The sequence below is a fragment of the Hermetia illucens genome, chromosome 3, assembly GCF_905115235.1.
Source record: "Hermetia illucens chromosome 3, iHerIll2.2.curated.20191125, whole genome shotgun sequence".
Lineage (NCBI taxonomy): Eukaryota > Metazoa > Arthropoda > Insecta > Diptera > Stratiomyidae > Hermetia > Hermetia illucens.
Window position 1 is genome coordinate 82,707,504 of NC_051851.1, and position 14,166 is coordinate 82,721,669.

The window sequence follows — 14,166 nt, forward strand, 5'->3', positions numbered from 1 at the left end:
TTGAAATTGTCAGGGTCGATTATATCAAGATTACCAATATATTTAGCTGAAACAAAATTCTGAGTTTACTGAACCGGTTACGGGTATCTCTCTCTTTAAAGCGAATTAAAACACACCCACACACAAATAATAGCAAGTTCACCATAAAAACTGCTTAGTGAACCGTTTCATTTGATCCCTCATTATCCTTATTACATGTAAAGGATTCATAGACTACGCAATTTTGATATTACCACCTTAAATTGGATATTTAGTGGAATAGACAATGACGACCGACAGGACAACAAAACGATTCCAATATCATTGATACGAACAATGACAGCACTATTAAGCAACCGACCCGACACCTATACATCCATTAACAACATATTCTGCAAAACTTTTAACCTATTGGAAGACGCAATAGAATCGGGTTGCAAACAAATCGGAGAACAAGCAAGGGATTCTCAATCCTAAGCTCACGGGCATAAATTTCCCGTTTTAGGGGGGTAATCGGCTTTATAAATTTAAAAAAAACGCTTTTTTTTTGACATATTTCGAAAGCAAATATTCTAAAGAATGTCCTGCCAAAATTTCTCAAGTTTTGGATATCATTATTATAGTTATGTACGATTAATGCGAGTACACTCCGTGTATATGTCACACGCAGCTCTATAGCTCTCTGAATACTGTTTAGCCCTATATATGCAAGCAGAGGTTGTTCAACAGTGATAATATGAAGATGCGTTCAAAAGAGAATATTGGTTTCATGATCTCACTTAACCAATATTTTGAATGTTAGCAACACTTTGAATGTCGGAGCAAATTCATAAGACAAAAAAGTTTAGAAACGTTTTTCTCGAAACCACTTTTTTCTCCGAAATTATTGAAATGATCCTTCTGAAATTTTTATGACTTATGTGTAGTTATCGTGTGAACCATGAACGTGTCAAAATTTTGACCTTTTGCATTCTTTTAAAACCTTAAATTTCAAAAAGAAGCTCAAATTCCGAAAATTTATATTTAACTGTCCACCGTTATTAATATTGCATATGTATAACATGATAATTTTGGTTCACACGATAGCCACCGCTTTTGCGAGTATAAAACTTATAACCCCCTTAAGTGAAAATTACATTTGGAGCAATAGTTATAAATTTATCAAAAATAATAATACCGAACTTACTGGAACTGGAGAAGATATTATAGTACTCTGTAGTAAATTTGAGCAATGTAACCCTTAAGGTTGTAGCACATTGCGTCGCTCAAAATTTCAACGTTAACATATTTCATTGTTTATTTTACGATCGTTTTAAATTTTTAATATGATTTAATGGAAGTTTGGGCGACAAGTACAGCCTTCTAGGAGCCAACCTATATCTCCCCAGGAGCCAAGCCTCGTGTCTACCAAAACCGCTAGCTACTATTAACAAAGCACTATGGATCTTCGCAAGGAAGTGGGAAACATCCTGGCCTCATGAATGAGCAGAATTTTAGGAGAAGCACCGACAGGTACAAATTTTATTATCATGAACACTATTCAAGGTACACAAGGTGGAGCAGTAAGACCAATGATTACTTATAGGGTGATCATCTGGACGGAAAGAACGGAACTCAGCACACCAGCCAAGGAGTTACACAAACTTCAAAGACTGGCTTGGTTGTGTATCAGTGGCGCAATGAGAACCTGCCCAACGGCATCCCTACCGGAATTGACCCTTCTCCACTTATACACACATAGATAGGCAAAAGGGTGATCTTCAGAATGTCCAGGAGTGCCAATGGGGCGAGCAACTACCTAAATCGAATGAAAATTAATTTTCTTTCTAGGCAACATCCAGAATTGCTGATACCAAGCGATAACATGACAACGACTTTTCGCATCGATAAGAAGTTTGACACACGTAGGAGTAACAGGGCAAACTGGTTGACCGTGGCATTGACATATCGCTTAAACCAGTAACTGACTACCTGGACACTAATTGTGGTATGGATAAGCATACCAGCATATTTCAGGCGAAAATATACACCATAGATAGGTCTGCGTCAACTATGAGAGGAACTATAGATAGCAGAATATTGATATTGTAACTAGCTAAGCGGCTATTAAGGGGGTCACCCCGTGTGAAGCCCGTTTTTTTGGCTTTTTTTAGAATTTTTTTGTGAAGACCTGATCAATGATACAAATACGAATTTTTCATCATAGATCTTGTAATCTCTTGAGCGTGCATAGTAATTTTTCCAGCCCGATCGCATAGTTCATTATTGAAATACAGAGCAATTTATTCACCCATCTCCAAAAAATGTGTTTTGCCACGCTAGAGGGCGCTGCGATCATCATAAAGAACAAAGTAAACGGCATTTTAACGTACAGCCTTAACTACAGTCCGCAAACTAGGATTATTAAAAAATATTAAAAATTAAATTTTTGGTGACGTGTTAAACTTTTTTTTGTGAATAATGGTGTTCATGGCTTCTTCAATGAATAAAAAAAACTACTGAATGAATCGTAATTATCCTAATTTGCAGACCGTAGAAATATGTTCTGAATAAGTCGTGAACATTGCAAAGAATTTCGATGGATAGATTTTGGGCTATGGTGGCAGCCGATTTTCAACATGCAGTTTCGAGAAAAACGCATTTAAAAAATGAAATGCGATTTTGAGCCATAAAACCTTAACTGACCATTAATCTGTCATACCTAGTCCTTAAACCTTAGGTTTCTTCAAGAAACACATGTACAGCCCTGCCTTCAATTCTTGTCCTTAGTAGTACTGCTTAAGTACTGAGGAAGAGAGTAAGTAGCTCTCGAAATATGTATTTACTAACTATATACTAAAATATATTGTAGTAGGAGAAAGCTACCTAGTTTTATTTTTATTTAGAAGAACTATAAGCATCGGAACGATAACTATTTTACTAGATGACAGGTTAAAACATTTAGAAGTTAGGACCATAATAAAGTTTCTGTCGGTTGTAGGTTTAAACGACATACTATATTTTACAGGTATACTATAACCAGTAAAAGAGCACAATAGTTCTTTCAGGACGCAGTGCGACATCCCTTGATGATATTACTATTATAAATGCTTAAAATATACAAGGAAATTTGTTTGATTCATTTTGCATTAATCAATGTATGTTTTCTACAACCAAGTAGACTTCTTGAAAAAAGGTGGTCTCAATCGAAGAAGCACACATTTTGCAGACTTGTTGAAATATGCGGAACCTAAAATATGGAAAAAAAAATTAAAAATAAAATGGCGAATTTATAAAAACAAAATATTTGATTTTTTGATGTAAATTGTATTACAAAAATGTATTATTATAAAATTAAGTATTTTTAAGGTTCTGCATATCGATGTGGATATGTAAAATCAGAGATTTAAATTTCAAATAAATCGGTTAATTAGTTTCCTATGAGTAGTGGTTTCGAGTAAAATGCTTGTAAAGTTTTGTCCATCAATTTTTCATAACTTACTAATGAGATGATCAAGAATTCTTTCAAATATACTGTGTCGGTTTCTTATTTTCCAATAATAGATATTTTTTAGATAATGTCTAGAACTTAGTCAACTGATCATAATAATGATGTAAAAAAATACATCTGAAACAGCTGTATGACTTTAAACCATGGAAACTCATGAATAGTTAAGTGGGCTATCCAACAGTTGATATATTGTAAGTATAAATGCCCCCGACGATGAAATCCGCGCACGGTTGTTGGCAGCCAACAAAAACTGTTCCTCTCGAAACGTCTAACCATAGGATCAAAGCTCTTACTGTACAAGACAATGATCTTGCCAGTCCTTATGTATTCCTCGGAGACTTGGATTCTTAGCAAGAAAAATTGCAAACTATTGGCCGCGTTCGAGAAAAGAATCCTCCGAAGAATGTTTAGCCCCCTGCATGAGGATGGACGACTCCGTAGCCTACATAACGGCGAAATCTATGAGCAATACCATGACCGTCAGTTTGTGAATAAAATCCGACTCATAAGGTTACGTTAGGCGGGTCACTTAACCTATATGTATGAGGATCATCCAGCCCGTAAAGTCTATAAGGGCAATATCTATTGCAGAAAAAGAAGACGAGGCAGAGTCTGCCTGAGATGGAGCAATAGCGTAGTTCAGGATGCCAGACAGCTTTTAGGGACATCGAATTGGCAGACGTCGGGGCAAAACCTGGATGTCTGGAGTTTCTTATTAGGCAGGCCTAGACCGGATACCGGTTGTTGCGTCGTTGATGATGATGATAAATGCCCTTCATAAACATCTAAGACTGGAATTATGTATCCAAAGCATTACCACAATTTCATGCCTTTACCTTATTAGAATCCCCAATTTATTCAGAAACATCTGGACTGAATTTCATAAAATTTGGTGAGAATGTGTGATTTGTGAATCCCTTTACATATAGCATTTTGTGTTGAGTTTAAGGGGGCTCCCCATACTCGCGGAAGGAGAGTGCATATTTTTTCACAGAATAAGGGTTCAATTAGTACTTTTCGAAACTGATCCCATATTCGATATTGAGTGAAACCCAGGGGAGTGAGGGCTCAAAATATGACCCTCAAAAACTGTAACAGACTTAGTTCCCAGAACCCATTAGACCAAAAAATCGGTAGATCGGTACTTCCACTTTCTGAAAACATCTTTCCTGTATTTGTTGATCTTTGCAAAATAACGCCGTTAGTGGATGTCACGTTACCCGCTGTAGATGGAGGACATCAGCGTCTAAAACCTGTTGTTTGATACGTCCATAAGTGGGACACTTAAATAGGGAATGTTCCGTGGATTATTCTGAACTACTAAACTATGGCCTGTTAGAATACCTGAAACTTGAAACAAAATTTATACTGTAAGACTAGTATTTAATGTAAAATGACTACTAAAATAAAGGTGCACACTGTTAGAATACAAAAATATAACTATTTTCCAAGTCTCGTTGATAGAAGACACCTTAAAAAAGTCCCGAATATCGGTTTATGTTTTCGCCTTCTTCCTTCTTTTTTTTGATAAGCCATTTCGAATAATATGAAGCTTTATAATTTCGGTATCGTTGAAGGAACTGCATCTTTCAAAAAAATTGGTAAATTTATTTAACGCATCACTTGCTTCGCTTCAAGTGATATAAATTGTTTCATCATCTTCCGAGTCCAGATATCCCATTATTTTCGGGTTTTGTTGGACTGATGACACTCTGTATGATGGCTTCATCAGTCAGAATATTCTCCCACACCTCATCATTATCTACTTCTACCCACTCTGTTATTTCTTCTCGGTTCATTTTTGACATGGGGCTCTCTGATGGCAAATCAGCTAAAACGTCTTCCAGTTCATCTACTACATCACATTCAGTAATCGTGACATTATCGGAAACAAGTTTGCATCAAGGTTTTGCTAACGTATCCCGCTTTACCTCTCCCCACCCCAAAGTAATAGCAAAGATGGCATCTTTAATGGAAAACTGTCCTTGAAAATCTTTCATATCACAATCTGATGCCAATAAACTTTGGACAAAATAACGTCTTTTTGCTGTCTTCAGGCATTTTCAATTTTATGAAATTGTTTCTTACAGTTGGCGCAAAGTTTTTAAAAAACCAGTTTTGAAACATTTCTTGATTAAAGTTTCTGAACCAGCATCCGAAAATTTGCAATCGGTGTCGATGTCTTGTTGAAACTGTTTGGATTGTTCAACAATCATTGGACCAAGTTTACTAAATTACCTTCAGATTTTTTGGCTGAAAACCAAAGATACAAAGCCGCATCTAGTTGTTGGTTTGATTTGTTTTTTTTTTTTTTTGAAAGTTTGCTTGGGAGCTTTCAAAGCTTTCAATTCATTCAAAAACTGTTGAAATTTCTATTATTTTTTTTAATGTCGTAAATTTTAGACCATGCTATGTCATATTCCCTCATAATGACGTTCCTACTTACTCCGTTTTCAATCTTCTTTATAATCTCCAGCTTTTGAGCTAATATTAGAGTCTGATGTTTTCTTTTTGGAGGCTAGTTAACTTTGGGATCCATGTCATTATGCTAGTCACTAGATAATAAAACGCACACAATTTACGCAATGTAACACTCAACACACGTTAAAACAAGTACAACCCGTTAAAACGAAGAAAAAAAAAATATAATCATGCGTCGGTCGAGCGAAAACTATAAACTGAACTGACAACGGTCGAGTACGTATTTCTTACCGAATTTTAATCACGGTAGGGATTTATGGAAATTTTTCTACGACCCCGTCGGGTCCCACGTGATCTGCATAAACTTCAGCGTATTGCATTCACGTTTTAGTGAGCTAGTAACCATACTCCACACAAATGACAATAGCACACCTCCTTAGGGAAGACAGGTAGCGATCTACCTCAGCACACAGGAAATTCTACATAAACATAGCATATATCCACTTAACTAAAGTATCATCAACCCCATGTTCACTGACGGCATCACAAAGTTTCTGGAATGAGGCGCAGCCACAGAGGCAAGGTCCCTTCAAAGTCTACGAACAGCTCTATCACAGTCTCGCCTTTCAAAGTTGCCTCCTCTAACTAGGAAAACAGGACATGGAGGTAGGTTCACAGGACTTTCTACACTGTTCGGCATGCTGGCTTTCATTTAGTGGGTGTCAACCAGTCTCCCCAGACACTTCAGCGAGAATCATATTAAGCTGATTTGTTTGAAGTTCTTTGAGTCCACATCTGATCCATTTTTTCGCTATTTCCTGATCGACGTAAAAGGGGAGGTTCTGACTGATTTAGTCTGTGGTCCATTTTTCTTTTGTGAGTGAAGTCCTGTCGTACCTTCCTCTTCCACTTTCTCGAAGGGTTAGACAACAATGCCAGTGACCACGCCATGGTTGGGTTTCTATATTCTGCCATTATCGAAGTTACTTTCCTTCGTAGCTGACCGCGGTGTAGACGCTAAGTGAAATTTTCCCACTGAAGCAGAGAGCATGCTTTCTACAGGTTTCTGGGTGAATCTGGTGAGACCTGTGACTTACTTCCATATTGTTGTTTTGGACAATATTAATTTAGTAGTGAGCTACTGAAAGTTAGTCCTGTAGTGTCCAAAGGGGCGACCTTACTTGAACACACATATATATACATCACTTTAAGCATGTTTTTCTCTTATGTATGAGTGCTGAGTTTTTCTTCTTCGATTCTCAATTGAAAATGAGGACACGTTGTTTATACTAGCGAATCACCAATAATGCGCAAACGACTGTATTTTATTTAATTCGATTAAAAAATTTAGATTTGATCATTTTAGAATTGCTATATATTCCCGTATAATAATAGAATCGAACGACCTTAACGAACAAATCGTAGAATAAAATGTTCATGTGCTCGTATTGTAATGAACCAAGTAGAAACTCTAACAACCTCTAATGCAGAAATCACCATATAAGTCTGTTTTTTTTCCTGCAATCTCAAAAAATAAAAAAAATAAAAATTCAAGGAATAGGTCGGAAAAAGAGCTGCATTTTATACTATCCTTTGCCCATCTGACAGTCAGGAAGTATTCAAGCTCAGCTCAAATATAATACTTCAAACCGGGAACGGTCAGATTACCTCTTCAATGTAAGAAGAACGCTAACTAGTTAGACATGATTAGACAGCAAATGAGATTATTCAAAAAACCCAAGCACTTTGCAGAAAACTGTACACGATGACCGGTAGAGGTACGTTCCACGCTATCTTTTTAAACATCGAAGTAATCTCAGTTCTTTCGAGACAGACTGCCTCCGTTTAAAGTAAGACTACAAATGTCTACGGTGTGAATCCATAATAATCCTCGTCGTTCAGAAAAAAGGCTAGATAAGGAATCCTTAAACCATTTCTGCAATGTTAGCCAACATTTTTTCACCTTGTTTACTTTGTCACCTTCGCACTTGTTCGGTTTTTCTTGAGAATCATCCAACAAAGTAGCAAAGGCAAAATTTTATGTAATGTTAGTCGATTGATGCAATTATACTACAAACTAAAGTTTTGAATAAAATCGATAATGTACTAATTTATTTAACATTCTAGCATTTCAACAGTATCACATAAACTCAGAACTTAGATCTATAACTCCAAAACGGCGTCTTCGGGAAAGGGAATTGCCTCGGGTTCACATAAGGATTTCCAGTAACAATTTTTGCGATTTCCTCGTACCTCCTTCCAGGTGGCGATTGTCTCTTTTTGACAGTCTTCTGACCACTATATGATGGACCGATGCCATTATATCCAGAATCATAGTCCCACAGAATTGGTTCAGCGAATCCTTCCAAGCAAAGACTTGCTACTATTGCGATTACCAGATATGTAACTGACAATTTCATACTGGCTAATGTTCTTTAAAGGAACTAATACTCTAGTATGAATAACTGAACTGAACTAACTGAATTTCCAACATATTTTTTGTTTTATAGTTATTTTCCAAGACTTCCGCGTTGTATTATAAAAACAATTGCGAGGTAAACAAAGAGATGATAGCCGTCTTGTGTACTAAGTTTATGGGCATCAGGTTCGGACAGAGAACAAAATAATGTCATTCGTATTGATCACCTACAAGTTGTAAGAAAGAGTTGCTTATCTTAACCCTGTGGAGACACCTTGGATTTAATTTTTTATACTAATGCACGAATACTTGACATAAGTTAATAGAAAGCTTACTAGGACCAACTTATTCATTGGTTAAGATCCCATATTTTGAATATTTTAATTACATTATTGCGTCAAAATGTGAGCATTTGCTTTATATGAACACTGCATACTGAAACACTTCTTGAGAAACTTCCTGTCCTTGAATATATTTTAAGAGAATTTAATCAGGTAATATTGCCGGAAGCTACCACAAAACCTGGGAAATGCTTGTTTTACCAACAGCAGCAGCCCTTCTACCAAGTATTGCCTCTACCTCCGCATGTCACTCGAGCCAGGTCAACTGCCATGCAAGGGCGTGGTTGAGAAACAGTGTCCAATTCTACGTTTATCAACATCGCCGATAATCTACATCCTAGCTGACCGGTTTCTATTATCGGTCAATGGTTACCACAGAGAGCCGACACTGAACTGTGGCATACAGACAGTACCACTTAACACTTTATGTAGACTGAAAAACGTGTCGTAAAGATGTCAAAAAGGGCCATCGTCAAAAAACAGAAGCCATCAATGAAAAGTAACCTTGCGCCATCACGAATCGGAATGAATTCGTTAACAAAGTGCAGCCGCAACCAGACAACTGCCAAGGAATTGGCTACACTGCAGTCATTTGTACCATGCCCTACACGTGTTTGAAGTATGTCAATTCGCACATACCAGCCAAATGTCTTGAACTCAGGAGGAGGAGGAACCCACCTGTATTAGTTGTGGTTCGTCTGAATAAATAAATGTTCAGCCTTAATGAATTTCAAGAATGTTTCTAGAGACAAACCGTCTGCCTAGCATATACTCTCCGGTATGTCGTAAGCTGAGGCCATTCTTGAAAACGCTTCCCAACAACTACAGAAAGCATCTGTCGAACAACCAACCTCAAGTCCACCTGAAATCCCCAACGGGAGCTCAACTTCAGATGAAGCCTACTCAAACTCAGTGGTCATTCCTCTCAAACTCCAAGGCCATCTGAGTGAAACGTTTGCAAACGATAGCATTTTTGGCTCCACTCAATTAGCAGTCATAAAGACGCTTCATGTTCGGACTACCTTGTAATTACCTAGTATTGTCCATAGAAGTGTACTTCTAGCTTTTTTAGCTTTTTGATTAATTTTTCTTTTTTTTTAATGCAATAAATCTTTCTTCTTTCAATTAGTTTAATCATGGAATCTCTCTTCACTTTTTTGCTTAGATAGGGATTAGGATTTAATTAAGTCTTATATACCCTTTTTGTAAAACACATTATATGTACACATATAACATGTTAGATATCGCCTTCAGTTTGTAGTTCCCTTCATCAGTACAAAGCTAATTCTTAGCTTTGTACTGATGAAGGGAGTAAGTTGCTCCATAATAAAATAAAATTGTAGTTGGGATTAAGCTAATGGTCTATTAATTATGTACACATATCTTTGTGAATATTAGTCAATGATTTAATAAAATTATGTTTATCTGAAAACCTCCACGTGGTGATCGCTCGAAGTTCTTCCTTTGGGAAGAAGTGCAGACGGAAAAACGGGAAAAACTTGGTTTTGTTGATATTTATCTTCAGTCCAACTCTATTTACCATTCTTTCCAAATCCAGAGCCATTTGGCCAAGGTCCATGGCCCAGTGAGAAAACAAACAGATGTCTACAGCGTAGTGGAGGTGTTTGAAGAAGAGTGTCATAGTTCATTGGACTCCTTCAAGTCCTCCGGATAATGCGGCATAAAGAACGTCACAGACAATAAGAAGAAATAATATCGGTGATAAGATGCAACCTTGGCAAATTGAACCTCAGATTTCTCTGAAATTTTACCTCGGTACAGCACGTGAAATTTTGAGTCATCATATATATTTCCTTTCTACCAACTAGTCTTCCAGGTTGGGGTGGGGTAGCGCTAACAACCCTAATCGGAAAACAATTTGCGACAACACAAAAGGAGTCTCGGACTGGAACGATATTATTAAGACGAACCCGGCAACGATAACGAACAAACGAGTTCTGCATTTTCTCATGGAACATGCGCTCCCTGTACAAATCGAATGCTGCTCAACAGCTAGCCGACATCCTGTGCCAACATAAAGCTAATGTAACAGCGTTACAAAAGATTTCATGTAGTCCAAGTATACTGAGGAGCCTGCAGAGTCGGGGAAGGATACCTTATACAAGGTAATAGAACGAACTCTCGGAGCCTGTCCCAGGAATGAAGTAAAAATCATACTTGGAAGATAAGGTAAGGACGGAGCCCATATTCAGACGATTCTTTGGTCCCATTAGCTTTCAGGAAAACAACAATGTAGGGAGTACCTGGTTTATGGGAAAAACAGTACACAAACAAACGTAGGCCTCTCCAAACAGGACCACTTTCAACCAAATTGGCCACGTGCTAATTTAACGCCACAAACGCGCGTTGGCATAGTGCTTCGAGCTCGAATAACATCACCGCCACTGAAGCCAACAAAGCCCTTCGTCACACCTATAAGGGCAACGGATGTCGCATGTTGACAATAGTCCTAGAGATGAAACATCGGGGAATGATTTTCACAACTACCAGGAACGTTATCATTGATACGGCCACAAATATATTTGGCCCTAGTCCCCAAAAAAGTTCAAACAACTGATTCGACACGAAGCTACGAATGGCCCTAGTCCCCAAAAAAGTCCAAACAACTGATTCGACACGAAGCTACGAATGGAACTGAAAAATTCGAATGGAGCGGGCAATGCTGCCCTTTGAAAGAATGCGGAAAGCACCCGAAATGTAATCTACCTTCATCCAAATCGAGCAAGCAGCGATTGACGCGAGATCTTGGGCTGCACATTAATAAAGAGAAGAAGAAATATACGGTGGCAAATTCCAGCAACAAAATCAAAAGAAGCAACCAAGAAGCTTACCACAACCATGTGGTTGTGGTTATGGTGGGCGGGCCGTTTAATCCGTATAAAGTCAACAAGGCCAATATCTATGGTGGAAAAGGAAAACGTGACAGATCATACCTAAAATGAACTGATGGTATAGCCCAGGGTGCCTGACAGCTCTTAAGCACATCGATTGGTGATTCTCGGCACAAAACCAGGATGTCTGGAGTTCCTTATTAGGCAGGCCTAAACCGTGATGCGAAGATCTAAACTCCTCGCACTGTTCCAAAATGATTCGCAGGGGGTTGATGTGGTTGATGCAGGAAGATGTGGAGCGCAAAATACCAGCTTCCCCTCGGTCGATCAAGTTTTCGAGATGTTCTTTGATGCGTTCCAAGATTATTTTAGTTATTATTTTTAGAAAAGCCAGCGAGCACACAAATTACCCACTAAAACCACCTCCTTCTCCTTCCACACACATACCCTTTCAATCGCCACACTCAAAACGGATTTCTTTGGAATCTTGACGATCATCACTTTCTTCCGCTCTCTGGGAATCTTCTCGGATTTCCAAGATTTCCGCATGAGTGAAAGTAGCAGATCTGCAGAAACTACAGTTGCAGTGATAAATATAATAACTCTCGAGCCTATCGGCTTCACTCCGTTTGAGCGCATTGATGGCTAAAATGATTTCGCTTCTGCTTGGAGGATTCGCATATTACGGTGATCAGCCATTTCATCGCCCAAAGGAGGAACTTTGCCCGATGTTGTACGGTTAAGAACTGTGGTGAAGTGGTCTTTTCACTTCTTCAGCTGCTCGATAGCATCCTTCACAGGACCATCGAAAGATTTACGACCACATGCAAGTTCCGTCGTCACGCCATATACGCTTGTGAAGTCATTGCGTTCTGCGGCATCTTTCACTTCACTGACCAGCACAATAAACAAATTCCCTTTTGTCACGGCACACACTACGCTTAATATCTCGGAATGTCGCATGGTATTGGAGTGCGACCGTGTCAGATCCGATATTACTCGCAGCGGTCAATAAAACCTTCAACCCGTTCCGTTCATCAATTGCATTATTCAAATTTGGAAGCTCCTCGTCTCATAAGATAATATAAAGGCAACCATTTCGGTATTAGAGTCCCAACTACAGCTAGTCAGGGGAGCAACTCTGTGCTGAAAATCGTCATGCATGTGCATATGTGGTTGGAGACGACCGTAGTGGTTCGGTGTATTCGTTTATGTGCCCCAGATTTTCAATTAGAGGATGTAATACTACCTACTGCAACTGGAGTACATTGGCACCAGAAATCTGCTGTCTTTTTCGTCCAATGACGGAGCACTATTAGTATCATCCAGTTGAATTCTTAGGTTCTACCATTTGCCAGCAAATGTTTTTGACACTTTAATTACTGGTTCTGGTCGCGGGGTAAGAGAAATTAAACCATCTTTTCTTAGGATATTTGATTAAAATGCATTTGATTTTTGGGCCATATTTTCGAATAAAAATAGTACACATATAATTTAAGATATAACAAGTATATAGTCAAAATTTGAAATATCTGTATTTCTTCATTTCGCCAAAAAAAGAATTGCAAAACAACCTTGAAAAAACGGACGTTACAGAGGATGACCCCTTTAAAGCTGTTCTTATTGCAGTGTCCTGAGTATATACATATATTTAAAGGTGCATTTACATCTGACACTTATATAGTGACATTTGTCGGACAAAAATCGCGGCTTAAGTAAACGGTGAAGAATTTATGTCAGATATATATATATATATATATGTTTCAACCGCCAGCTATTTGCGTCACTAAATGTAGGGGGGTAGGAGAAAGTTTTTTTCCCGATGGAAGGTGGAAAGCTTCAAAAGCTACCGCAGGCTCCTGCCACACGGTTATGTGGGACTCTTACCCACTAAAACCACCCCCTTCTCCTTCCACTCTCCCCGCGGGACTCCCATTTGGTATTACGTCGCGGGGCTGGATCAGAATTTGTTCTGCGCTCATGTTAATATTTTGTGTTGCTCTCGCGTTCATCCTTTCGGATGACTTCTTCCTGCCTAAGCTTCTTTCCGACGGCTTCAATCACTTTTTCGACTTCGGCCCATATCCCCTTGGCTTCCCCATAAGTTCAATGATATTTTCGGGTGTAAAGTGCTTCCCGGTTGTAGCTTCTAATGTAGCCCTTTGGGCTTCGAATCTGGGGCAATGGAAAAGGACGTGTTCTGCGTCCTCTAGAATGTTTGGACACTTTGGGCAATATGGTGAATCATCACGCCCAAATCGATACAGATATGCTCGATAGCTTCAGTGTCCGCTCAAGAATTGAGTTGGGTCGAAACCTACTTCGCCGCGAAGTCGCTCGATCCATTTCCGGATATCCCATATGATTTTGTGAGTCCAACGGCTGTTTGTCTGTCTGTCTGGCACAAGCACTTTTCTTAGAAACGGCTATACTGATTGACACGAAATTTGGTGAGAAGGTGGGAACTTGGGAACTGTGAAGGCCCAGACATGCAGTGAGTGACATTCTTCTACGTTAAAATTTAGGGGGGCTCCCGGGAAATGGGAGGGGTGGAAAGTGGTGATTTCTTTCTTTTCTCAGAAACTACCAACCGAAAAATTTGAAAAAATGCATGAAGCCTCTATATAGTGCCCAGTCCTCAAAATATTCTCCATATCGATATCT